The following is an 18,625-nucleotide window of genomic DNA, read 5'->3' as shown; positions in this document are numbered from 1 at the left end:
GATAAACAATAGGCCTCATTCAATCAGGAAACATAATGGATAAACAATAGGCCTTATTCAATCAGGAAACATAATGGATAAACAATAGGCCTTATTCAATCAGGAAACATAATGGATAAACAATAGGCCTTATTCAATCAGGAAACATAATGGATAAACAATAGGCCTTACTCAATCAGGAAACATAATGGATAAACAATAGGCCTCATTCAATCAGGAAACATAATGGATTAACAATAGGCCTCATTCAATCAGGAAACATAATTGATAAACAACAGGCCTTATTCAATCAGGAAACATAATGGATAAACAATAGGCCTTATTCAATCAGGAAACATAATGGATAAACAATAGGCCTTACTCAATCAGGAAACATAATGGATAAACAATAGGCCTCATTCAATCAGGAAACATAATGGATAAACAATAGGCCTCATTCAATCAGGAAACATAATGGATAAACAATAGGCCTCATTCAATCAGGAAACATAATGGATAAACAATAGGCCTCATTCAATCAGGAAACATAATGGATTAACAATAGGCCTCATTCAATCAGGAAACATAATTGATAAACAACAGGCCTTATTCAATCAGGAAACATAATGGATTAACAATAGGCCTTATTCAATCAGGAAACATAATGGATAAACAATAGGCCTCATTCAATCAGGAAACATAATGGATTAACAATAGGCCTTATTCAATCAGGAAACATAATGGATAAACAATAGGCCTCATTCAATCAGGAAACATAATGGATAAACAATAGGCCTTATTCAATCAGGAAACATAATGGATAAACAATAGGCCTTATTCAATCAGGAAACATAATGGATTAACAATAGGCCTCATTCAATCAGGAAACATAATGGATAAACAATAGGCCTTATTCAATCAGGAAACATAATGGATTAACAATAGGCCTCATTCAATCAGGAAACATAATGGATAAACAATAGGCCTTATTCAATCAGGAAACATAATGGATAAACAATAGGCCTCATTCAATCAGGAAACATAATGGATTAACAATAGGACTTATTCAATCAGGAAACATAATGGATAAACAATAGGCCTTATTCAATCAGGAAACATAATGGATTAACAATAGGACTTATTCAATCAGGAAACATAATGGCAAGAGAATACCAGTTGCTTGAGAAAGAAAAGAAATAACAGTTAGAATTGTTTGATTTTATTTAACCTTTATTTAACTAGGCAGGTCAGTTAAGAACAAATTTGTATTTACAATGACGGCCTACCCTTGCCTAACCCGGACAATTGTGCCCTGCCCTATGGGACTCCCAATCATGGTCGGTTCTGATACAGCCGGGAATCAAACCAGGGTCTGTAAAGACGCCTCTAGCGCTGAGATGCAGTGCCTTAGACAGATGCGCCACTCGGGAGCCCCTGAACAACAGAACAACAGTGTTGGTGCAGGGTAGGGTGAATTGATAATCATAACAGCAGTTTATTCCGAGTGGCAAAACCATTGAATTGGAGCGGACCATATTTCCACTGATTCAGTGGTAAATTGTAAAAGGCACTCCACATAAATAGATTATCATGCGTCATGTGTTTCTGTGTGCTTCTGTGTGCTTCTGTGTGCTGCCTGGGAAGGTTGGGAAAAGAGCAACAACAACAAAAACTTTCTATTGGAATCTTTGTTTTTGGGCAAGTGCTTTCCTGGTGATGTTTGCATCCACTTCCCACATCAAGGTAAAATAGCCAGTCACCTGAGCTGAGACCCAGGTGGAAAAAGTCCCGGCTGAACCATGGTGTGTCTTTTCTTGCCCACAGACCTGTCCGACGGACAGACGGGGCCTCAGGACACAGACATTAGGTGGCAGATGTCCTTTTCTCTCTCCGGCCGCTCGGCTCTTCTCTCTCTGTCACTGTGATGGACACGATAATGGATTGTGATAATGAGAATCCTTCCAGAGGCTGGCCAAGAATGTTCATCACATCCCCTCCTGTCACCCTCACAGACACATAAATACCGGATACAGACCCCGGAAACAGGCCGTAGGGGCCAAGGTTCTAATAGTGGACCTGATATAATTTCACTAGCTTTGTGTTCCTGTGTGTGCGTGCGTGTGTGTGCGTGTGTGTGTGTTTGTGTAAAAGGTAATTGAAAGAAAGAGAAAGAAAGAGAGAGAGTGAACAAGAAAACAATCAACTTCAAGGCCTCATAAACAGAGGGGGGGAGGGGGGTTGTTGATTCCTGTGGAAGTGACAGAGAGACAGACAGAGGACAGGTAAACAAGAAACAAGGAGAAGAGACAGAGAAAGTGAGCAAGAGAGAGATTGACAGAAAAAAAGAGAGAAAACACATGAATAGAAGGAATGAGAAAGGAAACTATAATGGAGAATGGTGCAGAGGGGGGGCAGGGTTAGAATGGGTTGTTGATTCCTGTCTGTGTAGGTGAAGGATTCACCCCAGGAAGAGCAGCTAATCCTACTATGTGTGGGCAGCAGCTCCTCTCTCTCCCTGCATGGTAGGAGGACATCAGCTCCTCTCTCTCTCCCTGCATGCTAGGAGGGCAGCAGCTCCTCTCTCTCCCTGCATGGTAGGAGGACATCAGCTCCTCTCTCTCTCCCTGCATGGTAGGAGGACAGCAGCTCCTCTCTCTCCCTGCAGGCTAGGAGGGCATCAGCACCTCTCTCTCTCTCTCCCTGCATGGTAGGAGGACAGCAGCTCCTCTCTCTCCCTGCATGCTAGGAGGACAGCAGCTCCTCTCTCTCCCTGCATGCTAGGAGGACAGCAGCTCCTCTCTCTCCCCGCAGGCTAGGAGGGCATCAGCACCTCTCTCTCTCTCTCCCTGCAGGCTAGGAGGGCATCAGCACCTCTCTCTCTCCCTGCAGGCTAGGAGGACAGCAGCACCTCTCTCTCTCCCTGCAGGCTAGGAGGACAGCAGCACCTCTCTCTCTCTCTCCCTGCAGGCTAGGAGGACAGCAGCACCTCTCTCTCCCTGCAGGCTAGGAGGACAGCAGCACCTCTCTCTCCCTGCAGGCTAGGAGGACAGCAGCACCTCTCTCTCCCTGCAGGCTAGGAGGGCAGCAGCACTTCTCTCTCTCCCTGCAGGCTAGGAGGGCAGCAGCACCTCTCTCCCTCCCTGCAGGCTAGGAGGGCAGCAGCACCTCTCTCCCTCCCTGCAGGCTAGGAGGGCAGCAGCACCTCTCTCCCCCTCCATGCTAGGTAGGAGGGCAGCAGCACCTCTCTATCTCCCTGCAGGCTATGAGGGCAGCAGCACCTCTCTCTCTCTCTCTCCCTGCAGGCTAGAAGGCCAGCAGCACTTCTCTCGCTCTCGCTCCCTGCAGGCTAGGAGGGCATCAGCGTCTCTCTCTCCCTGCAGGCTAGGAGGGCATCAGCGTCTCTCTCTCCCTGCATGCTAGGAGGGCATCAGCGTCTCTCTCTCCCTGCAGGCTAGGAGGGCATCAGCGTCTCTCTCTCCCTGCATGCTAGGAGGGCATCAGCGTCTCTCTCACCCTGCATGCTAGGAGGGCATCAGCGTCTCTCTCTCCCTGCAGGCTAGGAGGGTATCAGCGTCTCTCTCTCCCTGCATGCTAGGAGGGCATCAGCGTCTCTCTCTCCCTGCAGGCTAGGAGGGCATCAGCGTCTCTCTCTCCCTGCAGGCTAGGAGGGCATCAGCGTCTCTCTCTCCCTGCAGGCTAGGAGGGCATCAGCGTCTCTCTCTCCCTGCATGCTACGAGGGCATCAGCGTCTCTCTCTCCCTGCATGCTACGAGGGCATCAGCGTCTCTCTCTCCCTGCATGCTAGGAGGGCATCAGCGTCTCTCTCTCCCTGCAGGCTAGGAGGGCATCAGCGTCTCTCTCTCCCTGCAGGCTAGGAGGGCATCTGCGTCTCTCTCTCCCTGCAGGCTAGGAGGGCATCAGCGTCTCTCTCTCCCTGCATGCTACGAGGGCATCAGCGTCTCTCTCTCCCTGCAGGCTAGGAGGAGGTGCACAGAATATAATGTCACTCCAGCCAGCCACCTATTTATAAAGAAATCGCTTTCTTCTACCTCTCTAAGGGGAGAAAACATCCATGAAATGAACTAATGAATAGAGCAAGGGGGGTTTCTTGAACAGAAATATTTGCCTTAGTTATTTATACCCAGATTTTTCAGTGGTCAGGTGATGTTGTTAGGAAAACTCCTGCCTCTAACACATCACTTTTGATGGAGTAGCTTTGGTTTATGAATCATGTTTTCTTGACGTGACTCAAGGGTGTTGCGTCTTGTTGCCTGGACACCTGATGTGTAACTGAATTCATACTCGTTCATTGCACTGTTGAAAGACTTGATATTCCTCTCATACCCAATCTCATACCTCTACAATGAATATATAGATGAAGATTTTGGCTTCACTTCTCAACCATAGTTTCTATTTTTCCAGCACCTGAAAAGCTATTGAGATGTGCCAGTGATTGTCAGGGTCTACAATATGAATTTTCTTTGGCAATGTCCCATTATATAATGGGTAACAATCGATAACTACTGTGATTATTATTATTTGACCATGCTGGTCATTTATGAACATTTGAACATCTTGGCCATGTTCTGTTATAATCTCCACCCGGCACAGCCAGAAGTGGACTAGCCACCGCTCATAGCCTGGTTCCTCTCTAGGTTTCTTCCTAGGTTTTGCCCTTTCTAGGGAGCTTTTCCTAGCCACCGTGCTTCTACACCTGCATTGCTTGCTGTTTGGGGTTTTAGGCTGGGTTTCTGTACAGCACTTTGAGATATCAGCTGATGTACGAAGAGCTATATAAATACATTTGATTTGATTTATATTTTCTATAGCATCATGTACATTAGGGCTGTGTGGAAGGACATTGGATTGGTTTTGAGCAGGTCTTCATCTAGTTGTATTTCGCTGTCACATTGGACTGAATCGCTTCATGTTTCATTTCTATTCTTCAATCGTTTTATGTCTATAGCCTTGCACCCTTATAGGCTGACCCCACCGCTCGCGTCGTGTGCGCGAGCGTTGCAAAATAAAGTCCTTTCTATTTCTGACGCAGATTGCGCTGCAAGTCCTGCCTCTCCCATCTCCTCATTGGTTTATAGAAGCAGGTACCTACGTGCCATCTCCTCAATTGCTATACCCATGTGGGTGATTGAAAGACGAACTGTGTTGCCAGTCGGTGTAGTAATACTATGAAAGTTTAGATGCCAATCACCTTATAAGTTCAAAGATGAAATAGCCTGGAAGGAGGAGAGATGACTACTGTAAATTGTTCGCTGCCGATTTTTATGAATTGTTCAGCTGTCCAATGGCTTGGAGGTAGAAGCTGTTGAGGAGCCTTTTGGTCCTAGACTTGGCGCTGCAGTACCGCTTGCCGTGCGGTAGCAGAGAAAACAGTCTATAACATGGGTGACATGACTCTCTGACAATTTTATGGGCTTTCCTCTGACACCGCCTATTATATAGGTCCTGGATGGCAGGAAGCTTGGCCCCAGTGATGTACTGGGCCGTTCGCACTACCCTCTGTAGAGCCTTACGGTCAGATGCCGAGCAGTTGCCATACCATCCTCCCTATAGGCAGTCTCATCGTTGTCAGTGATCAGGCCTACCATTGTTGTGTCGTCAGCAAACTTGATGATGTTGTTGGAGGCGTGTTTGGCCACGCAGTCGTGGGTGAACAGGGAATACAGGAGGGACTAAGTACACACCCTTGTGGGGCCCCTGTGTTAAGGATCAGCGTGGCAAACTTGTTGTTGCCTACTCTGACCACCTGGGGGCGGCCCGTCAGGAAGTCCAGGATCCAGTTGCAGAGGGACACGTTTAGTCCCAGAGTCCTTAGCTTAGTGATGAACTTTGAGGGCACTATGGTGTTGAATGCTGAGCTGTAGTCAATGAACAGCATTCTCACATAGGTGTTCCTTTTGTCCAGGTGAGAAAGGGCAGTGTGGAGTGCGATTGAGATTGCATCATCTGTGGATCTGTTGGGGCGGTATGCAAGTTGGAGTGGGTCTAGGGTGTCCGGGAGGATGCTGTTGATGTGAGCCATGACCAGCCTTTCAAAGCACTTCATGGCTACAGACGTGAGTGCCACACCTAATCATTTAGGTAGGTTACCTTCGCATTCTTGGGGTCAGGGACTATGGTGGTCTGTTTGAAACATGTAGGTATTACAGACTCGGTCAGGGAGAGGTTGAAAATGTCAGTGAAGACACTTGACAGTTGGGCTGCGCATGCTTTGAGTACACATCCTGGTAATCCGTCTGGCGCAGCGGCTTTGTGAATGTTGACCTTTTTAAAGGTTTTGTTGACATCGGCTACCGAGAGCGTTATCACACAGTCATCCAGAACAGCTGGTGCTCTCGTACATGCTTCAGTGTTGCTTGCCTCGAAGCGAGCATTAAAGGCATTTAGCTCGTCTGCTAGGCTCGTGTCACTGGGCAGCTCGCGTCTGGGTTTCCCTTTGTAGTCCGTAATAGTTTTCAAGCCCTGCCACATCCGACGAGCATCAGAGCCGGTGTAGTAGGATTCAATCTTTATCCTGTATTGACACTTTGCTTGTTTGATGGTTCGTCTTAGGGCATAGCAGGATTTCTTATAAGCGTCAGGATTAGTGTTCCGCTCCTTGAAAGCGGCAGCTCTAGCCTTTAGCTCGATGCGGATGTTGCCTGTAATCCATGGCTTCTGTTTGGAGTATGTACGTACAGTCACTGTGGGGACGACGTCATCGATGCACTTATTGATGAAGCCGATGACTGAGGTGGTGTATTCCTCAATGCCAACATATTCCAGTCTGTGCTTGCAAAACAGTCCTGTAGTGTAGCAGAACTGACTGACTGACTTACTACTTGAGAAAAAAGTCTAAAAGTATTTGGTTTTAAATCTACTTAATTATCAAAAGTAAAAGAATAAGCCATTTCGAATTCCTTATGTTAAGCGGATAGCCAGGGGCACAGTCCAACACTCAGACATATTAAAAACAAAGTATTAGTGAGTCCGCCAGATCAGACCCAGTAGGGATGACCAGGGATGTTCTCTTGATAAGTTAACTCTTGATACGTGTGTACCATTTTCCTGTCAACATGTAACGAGTACTTTTTGGTGTGAAGGAAAATGTATGGAGTAAAAAGTACATTATTTTCTTTTGGAATGTAGTGAAATAAAAGTTACATTTGTCGACTTGTTTTCTCTTTTAAAGTAACTTACTTACGTGGCTGTAAGAGACGTCTATTGGTGAGATAATCAGTGGTGTAAAGTAGTTAAGTAAAAATGCTTTAAAGCCCTCTTCTCCACTCCTTTACTAATGTACAGTATTTACAGATGGATGCTTCTTCTCTCTGGCCATTAAATCAAGAGAGATCAAAGGGCTAATTGAAAACATAACATCTTGTTGAGATTTACAGCTAAAGGAGCTCTTTCTTATATATTTTTTTCACGATAAAGCCAATAGACCAGACTGGAATGGACAAATGGTGAAATAATCTCAGACCTTCCTTTGAAGAAATTTAATTGGGGTTGAACTTGGTGTCACACTAATTTAGAAGTTTATGAGGGATGTCGCATCTTCCCATATTGTTAACTCTGAACTCCATAAACTGAAATGACCCGATGTGGAAAAACTGTTTTGCAATATACAAATATTCTTTGTCTTGTGACGGAAGTAGACTTTTGTTCTGATGACCTGTAATATAATATTGATTTGATGTTTTCTAAAGACTACTACCGTTTTAATACATTTATGTCTATAGTTTATGTATTTTTAGTTATTATCCTTACACTATTTTTGGCATACTAAATCTATAAATATAATATTCTCACATTACTTATTCAACAAACGTTCTCCTTTCCCTTCTTAATAGGCAGGGCAAACCTGTTTTGGTGATTTCTGGGATATCATCAAAATACATCAATCACTGCATGTTTTTGGACTCATTCAGCAGTTTTTACCTGATTAAGTACAATATCATTGGACAATACATTTTAAAAATTTCAATTTACAGTGCATTCTGAAAGGATTCATACCCCTTGACTTATTACATATTTTGTTGTGTTACATCCTGAATTCAAAATGGATTAAATAGATGCTTGTTCTCACCCATGTACACACAAACACATCTAATTTAGAGTCAATACATGTTGGAATCACCTTTGGCAGTGATTACAGCTGTTAGTCTTTCAGGGTAATAAGTCTCTAAGAGATTTGCACACCAGGATTGTACAATATTTATGCATTATTCTTTTTAAAATGCTTCAAGCTTTGTCAAGTTGTTTGTTGATCATTGCTAGAGAGACATTTTCTTGACATAGATTTTCAAGTCAATTTCATTTAAAACTGTATCTAGGCAACTCAGGAACACTGTTGGTAAGCAACAGTGTATATTTGGATTGATGTTTAAGGTTATTGTCCTGCTGAAAGATGAATTGGTCTCCTCTATGTCACGCCCTGGCCATAGAGAGGCTTTTATTCTCTATTTTGGTTAGGCCAGGGTGTGACTAAGGTGGGCATTCTAGTTTCTTAATTCTATGTTGTGTATTTCTTTGTGTTTGGCTGGGTGTGGTTCTCAATCAGAGGCAGCTGTCTATCGTTATCTCTGATTGAGAACCATACTTAGGTAGCCCTTTTTTCCACCTGTCTTGGTGGGATGTTGACTTTGTTTAGGGCACATAGCCTTTAGCTTCACGGTTTGTTTTTGTAGTGTTTATAGTTTTGTTCGGCGTAATTTTTATCAAATAAAAAGGAATATGTACGCTGACGATGCTGCGCTTTGGTCCTCTTCCTTTGACGGCCGTGACACTCTAGGATCTTGCTTGTGCTTAGCTCTATTCCATTTATTTTTTATCCTAAACAACTCCCTAGCCCTTGCTGATGACAAGCATGCCCATAACATGATGCAGCCACCACAATGTTTAAAAACATGTAGAGTAGTTCTCAGTGATGTGTTGTGTTGGATTTGTATTCAGGACATAAAGTTAATTTATTTGCCACATTCTTTGCAGTTTTACTTTAGTTCCTTATCACAAACAGGATGCATGTATTGGAATATTTTTATTCTGTACAGTCTTCCTTCTTTTCACTCTGTCGTTTAAATTAGTATTATGGAATAACTACAATGTTGTTGATCCATCCACAGTTTTCTCCTATCACAGCATTAAACTCTGTTACTGTTTTAAAGTCACCAGTGGCCTCATAAGTGGTTTCCTTCCTCTCTGGCTACTGAGTTATGAAGGATACCTGTATGTTTGTAGTGACTGGGTATATTGATACACCGTACACATTGCAGTGGTGTAAAGTACTTAAGTAAAAATTGTTTAAAGTACTACTTAAGTCATTTTTGGGGTTATCTGTATGTTACTTTAATATTTATATGTTTGACAACTTTTACTTTTACTTCACCACATTCCTAAAGAAAAGTATGTACTTTTTACTCCATACTCCCTGACACCCAAAAGTAGTCATTACATGTTGACAGGAAAATGGTCCAATTCACACACTTATCAAGAGAACATCCCCGGTGCTTCATGCTTCATTTTGTAAATGGAGTGTGTCCCTGGATATCTAAATGTTTTTTAAATAATAATTAAGAAAATGGTGACGTCTAGTTTGCTTAATATATGGAATATGAAATGATTTATACTTTTACTTTAATACTTAAGGTATCTTTGTAACACTCGTCGGAAGGATGAAACCAAGGTGCAGGGTGGTACGTGTTCATGCTTCTTTATTAAAACCGACCACCAAACAAAACAACAAAAGAACAACACGTCTTGAAGGCTACACAGAGCTAACAAAAAACAACATCCCACAACCTAAAGTGGCAAAAAAGGCTGCCTAAGTATGATTCCCAATCAGAGACAACGATAGACAGATGTCCCTGATTGAGAACCATACCCGGCCAAAACATAGAAACACAAAACATAGAAATAAAGAACATAGAATGCCCACCCAAATCACACCCTGACCAAACCAAATAGAGACATAAAAAGGCTCTCTAAGGTCAGGGCGTGACAATCTTTACTTTTACTTTAGTATTTAAAGTGGGTACTTTTTCCACCACTGCCAAAGTATAAATAATTACTTCACCATGTTCAACGGGATATTCAATGTCTGTATTTATGTTATTATTTTTTACCCATCTACCAATAGGTGCCCTTCTCAGCGAGGCATTGAAAAACCTCCCTGGTCTTTGTGGTTTAATCTGTGTTTGAAATTCACTGCTCGACTGTGGGACTTTACAGATAATTGTATGTGTGGGATACAAAGATGAGATAGTCATTCAAAAATCATGTTGAAACTATTATTGCACACAGAGGGAGTCCATGCAACTTATCATGTCACTTGTTCAGCACATGTATACTTCTGAACAGTATACAGGCTTGCCATAACAAACGGGTTGAATATTTATTGACTCAAGACATTCCAGCTTTTCATTTTTAATTAATTTGTTAAAAAATATATATAAATATAATTCCACTTTGACATTACGGGGTATTGTGTATTGGCCAGTGATACAACAACATGTGGAAAATGTCAAGAGAATACTTTCTGAAGGCACTGTATATTCCTAAAAATTTGATAAATTGGACATATGGATAAATAATAAATAAATATAATATATAATATATAATAATAAATAATGTCAAAACACAGTTCCAAAGTGTCCAAATATATAACCAATATGCAGAAACATTTTGTGATATGTTGAAAAGATAAACATAAAATGTACTATCTACACCTATTTGTGCAACAATAATGATCATATTACTTGTATGTTTTTTTTTTAACAAGAATCTTTTATTTAAACTGCTGCACAAAAAAAACATGTCGTTTTGACAAGAGTCAATAAATCCCTCAGCTTGTGTAATGTAACAACACATACTGTTGACATCATGGAAAGTTGTGTAATGTAACAACACATACTGTTGACATCATGGAAAGTTGTGTAATGTAACAACACATACTGTTGACATCATGGAAAGTTGTGTAATGTAACAACACATACTGTTGACATCATGGAAAGTTGTGTAATGTAACAACACATACTGTTGACATCATGGAAAGTTGTGTAATGTAACAACACATACTGTTGACATCATGGAAAGTTGTGTAATGTAACAACACATACTGTTGACATCATGGAAAGTTGTGTAAACAGTGCATTCAGAAAGTATTCCGGACGCCTTGAATTGTTCCACATGTTTACGTTACAGCCTTATTCTAAAATGTATTAAATTAAATGTTTTCCTCATCAATCTTCACACAATACCCCATAGTGACAAATGTATTAAAAAAAACATGAGTACATAAGTATTCAGACGCTTTGCTATAAGATTCGAAATTGAGCTCAGGTACGTCCTGTTTCCATTGATCATCCTTGAGATGTTTCTACACGTTGATTGGAGTCCACCTGTGGTAAATTCAACTAATTGGATATGATTTGGAAAGGCACACACCTGTCTATATAAGGTCCCACTGTTGACAGTGCATGTCAGAGGAAAAACAAAGCCATGAGGTCGAAGGAATTGAACGTAGAGCTCAGAGACAGGATTGTGTCAAGGCACAGATCTGGGGACGGGTACCAAAACATTGGCCTCCATAATTCTTAAAATGGAAGAAGTTTGGAACCACCAAGACTCTTCCTAGAGCTGGCCGACTTGCCAAACTGAGCAATCGGGGGAGAACAGCCTTGGTCAGGGAGGTGATCTGGCTGGTGTGTTAACGAACATATTCAATCAATCCCTATCCCAGTCTGCTGTTCCCACATGCTTCAAGAGAGCCAACATTGTTCCTGTTCCCAAGAAAGCTAAGGTAACTGAGCTAAACGACTATCGCCCCGTAGCACTCACTTCCGTCATCATTAAGTGCTTTGAGAGACTAGTCAAGGATCATATCACCTCCACCCTACCTGACACCGTAGACCCACTCCAATTTGCTTACCGCCCCAATAGGTCCACAGATAACGCAATCGCAATCACACTGCACACTGCCCTAACCCATCTGGACAAGAGGAATACCTATGTAAGATTGCTGTTCATCGAATACAGCTCAGCATTTAACACCATAGTACCCTCCAAACTCGTCATTAAGCTCGAGACCCTGGGTCTCAACCCCACCCTGTGCAACTGGGTCCTGGACTTTATGACGGGCCGCCCCCAGGTGGTGAGGGTAGGAAACAACATCTCTACCCCGTTGATCCACAACACTGGGGCCCCACTAGAGTGCGTTCTCAGCCCCCTCCTGTACTCCCTGTTCACCCATAACTGCGTGGCCATGCACGCCTCCAACTCAATCATCAAGTTTGCAGACGACACTACAGTGGAAGGCTTGATTACCAACAACAACGAGATGGCCTACAGGGAGGAGGTGAGGGCCCTCAGAATGTGGTGTCAGGAAAATAACCTCACACTCAACGTCAATAAAACAAAGGAGATGATCGTGGATTTCAGGAAACAGAAGAGGGACCACACCCTTATCCACATCGATGGGACAGAAGTGAAGATGGAACGTTTTAAGTTCCTCGGCGTACACATCACAGACAAACTGAAATGGTTCACCCACACAGACAGCGTTGTGAAGAAGGCGCAACAGCGCCTCTTCAACCTCAGGAGGCTGAAGAAATTTAGCTTGTCACGAAAAACACTCAAACTCTTACAGACGCACAATCGAGAGCATCTTGTCGGGCTGTATCACCTCCTGGTACGGCAACTGCTCCGCCCACAACCGCAAGGCTCTCCAGAGGGTAGTGCGGTCTGCACAACTCATCACAGGGGGCAAACTACCTGCCCTCCAGGACACCTACACCACCCGATGTCACTGGAAGCCCAAAAAGACTATCAAGGACAACAACCACCCGAGCCACTGCCTGTTCACCCCGCTATCACCCAGAAGGCGAGGTCAGTACAGGTGCATCAAAGCAGGGACGAGAGACTGAAAAACAGCTTCTATCTCAAGGCCATCAGACTGTTAAACAGCCACCACTAACATCGGGGGAGAACAGCCTTGGTCAGGGAGGTGATCTGGCTGGTGTGTTAACGAACATATTCAATCAATCCCGAGAGCTTCTGGTCAGCGGGGTGGCGGCACCGGGATCCTCATCTCTCCCAAGTGGTCTTTCTCCCTTTCTCCCCTTACCCATCTGTCTATCGCCTCCTTTGAATTCCATGCTGTCACAGTTACCAGCCCTTTCAAGCTTAACATCCTTATCATTTATCGCCCTCCAGGTTCCCTTGGAGAGTTCATCAATGAGCTTGATGCCCTGATAAGCTCCTTTCCTGAGGACGGCTCACCTCTCACAGTTCTGGGTGACTTTAACCTCCCCACGTCTACCTTTGACTCATTCCTCTCTGCCTCCTTCTTTCCACTCCTCTCCTCTTTTGACCTCACCCTCTCACCTTCCCCCCCTACTCACAAGGCAGGCAATACGCTCGACCTCATCTTTACTAGATGCTGTTCTTCCACTAACCTCATTGCAACTCCCCTCCAAGTCTCCGACCACTACCTTGTATCCTTTTCCCTCTCGCTCTCATCCATCACTTCCCACACTGCCCCTACTCGGATGGTATCGCGCCGTCCCAACCTTCGCTCTCTCTCCCCCGCTACTCTCTCCTCTTCCATCCTATCATCTCTTCCCTCTGCTCAAACCTTCTCCAACCTATCTCCTGATTCTGCCTCCTCAACCCTCCTCTCCTCCCTTTCTGCATCCTTTGACTCTCTATGTCCCCTATCCTCCAGGCCGGCTCGGTCCTCCCCTCCTGCTCCGTGGCTCGACGACTCATTGCGAGCTCACAGAACAGGGCTCCGGGCAGCCGAGCGGAAATGGAGGAAAACTCGCCTCCCTGCGGACCTGGCATCCTTTCACTCCCTCCTCTCTACATTTTCCTCTTCTGTCTCTGCTGCTAAAGCCACTTTCTACCACTCTAAATTCCAAGCATCTGCCTCTAACCCTAGGAAGCTCTTTGCCACCTTCTCCTCCCTCCTGAATCCTCCTCCCCCTCCTCCCCCCTCCTCCCTCTCTGCAGATGACTTCGTCAACCATTTTGAAAAGAAGGTCGACGACATCCGATCCTCGTTTGCTAAGTCAAACGACACCGCTGGTTCTGCTCACACTGCCCTACCCTGTGCTCTGACCTCTTTCTCCCCTCTCTCTCCAGATGAAATCTCGCGTCTTGTGACGGCCGGCCGCCCAACAACCTGCCCGCTTGACCCTATCCCCTCCTCTCTTCTCCAGACCATTTCCGGAGACCTTCTCCCTTACCTCACCTCGCTCATCAACTCATCCTTGACCGCTGGCTACGTCCCTTCCGTCTTCAAGAGAGCGAGAGTTGCACCCCTGCTGAAAAAACCTACACTCGATCCCTCCGATGTCAACAACTACAGACCAGTATCCCTTCTTTCTTTTCTCTCCAAAACTCTCGAACGTGCCGTCCTTGGCCAGCTCTCCCGCTATCTCTCTCAGAATGACCTTCTTGATCCAAATCAGTCAGGTTTCAAGACTAGTCATTCAACTGAGACTGCTCTTCTCTGTATCACGGAGGCGCTCCGCACTGCTAAAGCTAACTCTCTCTCCTCTGCTCTCATCCTCCTAGACCTATCGGCTGCCTTCGATACTGTGAACCATCAGATCCTCCTCTCCACCCTCTCCGAGTTGGGCATCTCCGGCGCGGCCCACGCTTGGATTGCGTCCTACCTGACAGGTCGCTCCTACCAGGTGGCGTGGCGAGAATCTGTCTCCTCACCACGTGCTCTCACCGCTGGTGTCCCCCAGGGCTCTGTTCTAGGCCCTCTCCTATTCTCGCTATACACCAAGTCACTTGGCTCTGTCATAACCTCACATGGTCTCTCCTATCATTGCTATGCAGACGACACACAATTAATCTTCTCCTTTCCCCCTTCTGATGACCAGGTGGCGAATCGCATCTCTGCATGTCTGGCAGACATATCAGTGTGGATGACGGACCACCACCTCAAGCTGAACCTCGGCAAGACGGAGCTGCTCTTCCTCCCGGGGAAGGACTGCCCGTTCCATGATCTCGCCATCACGGTTGACAACTCCATTGTGTCCTCCTCCCAGAGCGCTAAGAACCTTGGCGTGATCCTGGACAACACGCTGTCGTTCTCAACTAACATCAAGGCGGTGGCCCGTTCCTGTAGGTTCATGCTCTACAACATCCGCAGAGTACGACCCTGCCTCACACAGGAAGCGGCGCAGGTCCTAATCCAGGCACTTGTCATCTCCCGTCTGGATTACTGCAACTCGCTGTTGGCTGGGCTCCCTGCCTGTGCCATTAAACCCCTACAACTCATCCAGAACGCCGCAGCCCGTCTGGTGTTCAACCTTCCCAAGTTCTCTCACGTCACCCCGCTCCTCCGCTCTCTCCACTGGCTTCCAGTTGAAGCTCGCATCCGCTACAAGACCATGGTGCTTGCCTACGGAGCTGTGAGGGGAACGGCACCTCAGTACCTTCAGGCTCTGATCAGGCCCTACACCCAAACAAGGGCACTGCGTTCATCCACCTCTGGCCTGCTCGCCTCCCTACCACTGAGGAAGTACAGTTCCCGCTCAGCCCAGTCAAAACTGTTCGCTGCTCTGGCACCCCAATGGTGGAACAAACTCCCTCACGACGCCAGGACAGCGGAGTCAATCACCACCTTCCGGAGACACCTGAAACCCTACCTCTTCAAGGAATACCTAGGATAGGATAAAGTAATCCTTCTGACCCCCCCCCCCCCTTAAAAGATTTAGATGCACTATTGTAAAGTGGTTGTTCCACTGGATGTCATAAGGTGAATGCACCAATTTGTAAGTCGCTCTGGATAAGAGCGTCTGCTAAATGACTTAAATGTAAATGTAAATGTGGCTGCTGCCAACTTACTGACTCAACTCCAGCCACTTTAATAATAAAAAATTGGATGTAATAAATGTATCACTCGTCACTTTAAACATTGCCACTTTATATAATGTTTACATACCCTACATTACTCATCTCACATGTATATGCTGTACTCTATACCATCTACTGCATCTTGCCTATGCCGTTCGGCCATCACTCATCCATATATTTATATGGACATATTCTTATTCATTTCTTTACACTTGTGTGTATGAGGTAGTTGTTGTGAAATTGTTAGATTACTTGTTAGATATTACTGCACGGTCGAAACTAGAAAAACAAGCATTTCGTTACACTCGCATTAACATCTGCTAACCATGTGTATTTGACCATTTTATTTTTGGGGATTTGATCAAGAAGCCGATGGTCATGCTGACAGTGCTCCAGAGTTCCTCTTTGGTGATGGGAGAACCTCCAAGAAGGATAACCATCTCTGCAGCACTCCACCAATCAGGCCTTTATGGTAGAGTGGCCAGACGTAAGCCACTCCTCAGTAAAAGGCGCATGACAGCCCACTTGGAGTTTGGAAAAGGCACCTAAAGGACTATCACACCATGAGAAACAACATTCTCTGGTCGGATGAAAATAAGATTGAAATCTTTGGCCTGAATGCAAAGTGTCACACTTTAGGCGGAAACCGGGCACCATCTCTATGGTGAAACATGGTGCTCAGGACGTCAAACTGGGGCAAAGGTTCACCTTCCAACAGGACAACAATGCTAAGCACATAGCCAAGACAACGCAAGAGAGGCTTCGGGACAAGTCACTGAATGTCCTTGAGTGGCACAGCCAGAGCCCGGTCTTGAACCCGATCGAACATCTCTAAAGAGACCTGAAAATAGTTGTGCAGCGACGTTCTCCAGCGAACATAACAGAGCTTGAGAGGATCTGCAGAGAAGAATGGGAGAAACTCTCCAAATACAGGTGTACCAAGCTTATAGCGTCATACCCAAGAAGACTCGAGGCTGTAATCGCTGCTAAAGGTGCTTCAACAAAATACTAAGTAAAGGGTCTGAATACTTATGTAAATGTGACATTTTTTATTTGTAATAAATTGGCTAAAATTTCAAAAACCTGTTTTTGCTGTGTCATTATGGGGTATTGTGTGTAGATTAATGAGGGGGGAAAACAATGTAATACATTTTAGAATAAGGCTATAACATTGCAAAAATGTGGGAAAAAATCAAGGGGTCTGAAGACTTTCCATAAGTACTGTAGTTGTTATGGACGAGAGGTTAAGGCGACGGACTAGAAATCCATTGGGATCTTCCCACGCAGGTTCAAGTCCTGCCGACAACAGTAGAGTTTTTTTTGCTCATTCATTATTTGTTACTTTCTATTTCTTATTCTGACTTGTATTTTTTTTTTAACTGCATTGTTGGTTAGCGTCTCGTTAGTAAGCATTTCACTGTAAGGTCTACACCTGTTGTATTCAGCATTTCACTGTAAGGTCTACACATGTTGTATTCGGCATTTCACTGTAAGGTCTACACCTGTTGTATTCAGCATTTCACTGTAAGGTCTACTACACCTGTTGTATTCAGCATTTCACTGTAAGGTCTACTACACCTGTTGTATTCGGCGCATGTGACTGATACAATTTGATTTGATTTCAAACTAATTAAATATCTTAATTTGGATGATAGGAAATGATAGTCAATAATCCCCCCCAAAAAATCACTAGTTTAACCATTTAGAGAGAAACAAAGTAGCCTTAGCACATTTAACCGGGCGCTCTAGACTAGATCATCCATAGCGTCTGTAGGCTGAATGTTTGATGTCCCTACTTCTAGACTAGATCATCCATAGCGTCTGTAGGCTGAATGTTTGATGTCCCTACGTCTAGACTAGATCATCCATAGCGTCTGTAGGCTGAATGTTTGATGTCCCTACGTCTAGACTAGATCATCCATAGCGTCTGTAGGCTGAATGTTTGATGTCCCTACTTCTAGACTAGATCATCCATAGCGTCTATAGGCTGAATGTTTGATGTCCCTACTTCTAGACTAGATCATCCATAGCGTCTGTAGGCTGAATGTTTGATGTCCCTACTTCTAGACTAGATCATCCATAGCGTCTGTAGGCTGAATGTTTGATGTCCCTACGTCTAGACTAGATCATCCATAGCGTCTGTAGGCTGAATGTTTGATGTCCCTACGTCTAGACTAGATCATCCATAGCGTCTGTAGGCTGAATGTTTGATGTCCCTACGTCTAGACTAGATCATCCATAGCGTCTGTAGGCTGAATGTTTGATGTCCCTACTTCTAGACTAGATCATCCATAGCGTCTGTAGGCTGAATGTTTGATGTCCCTACTTCTAGACTAGATCATCCATAGCGTCTATAGGCTGAATGTTTGATGTCCCTACTTCTAGACTAGATCATCCATAGCGTCTATAGGCTGAATGTTTGATGTCCCTACTTCTAGACTAGATCATCCATAGCGTCTGTAGGCTGAATGTTTGATGTCCCTACGTCTAGACTAGATCATCCATAGCGTCTGTAGGCTGAATGTTTGATGTCCCTACTTCTAGACTAGATCATCCATAGCGTCTGTAGGCTGAATGTTTGATGTCCCTACGTCTAGACTAGATCATCCATAGCGTCTATAGGCTGAATGTTTGATGTCCCTACTTCTAGACTAGATCATCCATAGCGTCTGTAGGCTGAATGTTTGATGTCCCTACGTCTAGACTAGATCATCCATAGCGTCTATAGGCTGAATGTTTGATGTCCCTACTTCTAGACTAGATCATCCATAGCGTC

The 18,625-nt window shown here is 44.6% G+C and overlaps 1 protein-coding gene across 3 annotated transcripts in view; it reads left to right on the top strand.

The window, feature by feature from the left end:
• Positions 1-18,625, top strand: part of grm7 (glutamate metabotropic receptor 7) — a 402,008-nt gene that overhangs the window by 118,759 nt on the left and 264,624 nt on the right. The window lies entirely within an intron of this gene.

This window comes from Salvelinus alpinus, chromosome 12 (assembly GCF_045679555.1).
Source record: "Salvelinus alpinus chromosome 12, SLU_Salpinus.1, whole genome shotgun sequence".
In the NCBI taxonomy this organism is placed as follows: Eukaryota; Metazoa; Chordata; class Actinopteri; order Salmoniformes; family Salmonidae; genus Salvelinus; species Salvelinus alpinus.
Note: the sequence above shows the minus strand (reverse complement) of the source record. Positions and strands in the feature narration are given on the sequence as shown.